Source organism: Halyomorpha halys, unplaced genomic scaffold, assembly GCF_000696795.3.
Source record: "Halyomorpha halys isolate HHAL.00 unplaced genomic scaffold, Hhal_1.1 Scaffold963.1, whole genome shotgun sequence".
In the NCBI taxonomy this organism is placed as follows: Eukaryota; Metazoa; Arthropoda; class Insecta; order Hemiptera; family Pentatomidae; genus Halyomorpha; species Halyomorpha halys.
The window spans coordinates 5339-7899 of NW_027106713.1; positions in this window are offsets into that span (position 1 = coordinate 5339).

Genomic DNA, 2561 nt, shown 5'->3' on the forward strand with positions numbered 1-2561 from the left:
TATATATCGAAGGCTTACTTTACTGTGGTGCTCCATACATTTACAGTAGCTTTACGAAAAATAAAATTAAAGATTCTCTCTTTTAATAAAATTAATTGAAAAATTATATTACTGATGGTTTGTAATTTGGGCATATAAACCCAAAGAAATTATTTAAAATTCGAGAAATTAAAAAAAAAATCACGCTTTAGTCCAAAGAGGAATGCGTGGCGCACTTGAGGGTGTTGTTTCAAAGAATTCGTCAATTTGGTCTCAAATTGTCCCAGAAGAAGTCAACACGGGTGGAGAGGAATAAACTTCTTAGGACAAACGATTTTCCAAGAGGGGGTCAAGCCCGACGCGCATAAGGTTGAAGCGTTACGTAGGATGGTCGTGCACATGTAGGCTTTTGGTGGCCCTTAACTACTATTGACGTTTTGTCCCGGAGATAGCGGATAGGTTGGTCCCGCTCGATAATTTGTTTAAAAAAGGTACCAAGATCGTCATCAAGCCAACGGAGTGAAGATAACATTCGTCGATGTATGGAGGAACTCCAGAAAGAACGGAGCTCGCGTTCCCAAACTTCCAGAAAACTTTCACAATCACAACTGACGCCAGCAAATATGCGCTGAGGGCGTTGCAGTCCGAGGAGGTGCCGGGGGGTTAGCGCCACCAAGGGCCACTCCTGTCTTCTGTGTTTCTTTGCCTCCCCTTTTCCGATTTTCGAATTTTGGGAATCTTGGTGCTTCTGGCCTGAACTCCGGGTTCTTCCGTTCCCTCAAGTACCTCCTATTTCTAAAGGTCACTTGTCTCCACTGGTGGCTTCCTAGTTCTTCCTCTTCCCTGGTTCCTTTATCCATTACTTCGCTCTCACAGTTCACGAACGACCAGCTTTTCTCTCGCTCTCAGGTTTCTTCCCAATTGAACTTTGAGAATTTTATCAAAAATAGCCAGTTGATGTGCTGCCTCAGCTTGGCCTACTGTCTCCACCAGCTTGTCCGAGATATCAGTGTACTGATTAAGCATAAGCGAAGCTGTAATTGGATTTTCCACTTTTTCTTTTTCTGTGAAAAGGCGGTAAATATCTTCCTCCGGGGCCCAGCGCCCTCCGTACGCCTTCTTCAATCTTCTGGAGACTTCTTCCCACGAAGTCAGTTCGTCTGCCTCAATGACGTTTAGTACGTGTCGCCTCACTCGTCCAACAAGGGATGCCCTTAACTCGGTGGCGTCCAATGGGTCTACCAGCCCTGCGCCGATTCGAGCTTCTATTAGAGCGTGAATTTGGTTACCCCTCTTCATAAAGTGATTGAGATGCCCTAGCTCTCCACCAAACCTTTCCAATTCCGAGACTGAATTTTTTTAATATGTGGCATTAGCCGTCTTTACTCGCGCCCAGTCCATCTGTATTAGCTCAGCATTATTGTTAACTACCTGCACGATCGGTGGACTAGCAACCGGGGGACCGGCGTTCGTACCACTAACCTGTTCCATAGGATCGTCATCCACCATGTTCATATTGTGCGCCTCGAGATCCGATACTACTTAGTCCAACAGACTTGGTTTCAGAACCATGAACCTCCTAAAACTTCTTTTCTGTAACACTAACTCGTGTGTTTAATTTTCCCTGCTTTTGGCACCAGTTAAGATACTCGGTAACGGAAGGGCCAAAAAAAGAGAGATATTGGGGAACGAAGGGATCACCTTGGCTGTTTGGATAAAACTGACTTTATTTACATTCTGCTGGTGTTTATATAGTATTACAGTGTTCATTTATAGTACTTAGTTTGAATAAATAAATATGTCTTCCTCTGGAGACCACCGTCCTCCTCCTAACGCCTTCTTCAATCTTTTCTTGATAACTCTCCAAGGGTTCTCTTCGTCAGCTAATCTTCATCATCGTCAGCTTCGTCTAAATCTGATTTAGGATGCTCCTCTTCACTCTGCAGACCCCGCATCTTCACTATCGAGTAGACTTTCGATAGACTTCGCTTCAATGCAGCTCATTAGTCGGTCACCCCTTTTTATGAAGTGGCTCAATTCTCCTATTTCCTCGATAAATCGTTCGAGGTCAGAAACCGCCTTCCTCAAGTCTTGGGCAGTTGTTGTGCGTACTTTTACCCACTTAAGTGTTGTTGCGAGGGGTCCCGCTAGAGAAACTTACGGTAGTGGGGCAAGCTCTGGGGATGGAGGAGTCACCTCCATGGGTGGTGGGTTCTGAACCCCATTTTGATTTAAAGCGTCGAGGTACACGACCGCTTGTCTGACAATACTATTGGCAGCCATAATGTTTAGAAAATCAGATAATAGAAAAAAAAATTGAAAGCTGTGGAAACTACGATAAAAAAAAATTCTTTATTATACAAAAATATTTATAAATATTACTCCGGTATTTAAAGTCCCGGGTTTCTGCACTAGTTAAATATTGGCGAAAGCAAAATGTCAAAAAATAGAAGAAGGAATAAGATCTAACACGCTTGAACTGCTTTAAAATCCTGACTTTATTGTTTCCTATGTACATCTCTTATGTCAGCTGACATCCAAATAACACCTGACTCAGGCCGTAACTTTATATATGTGTGTAT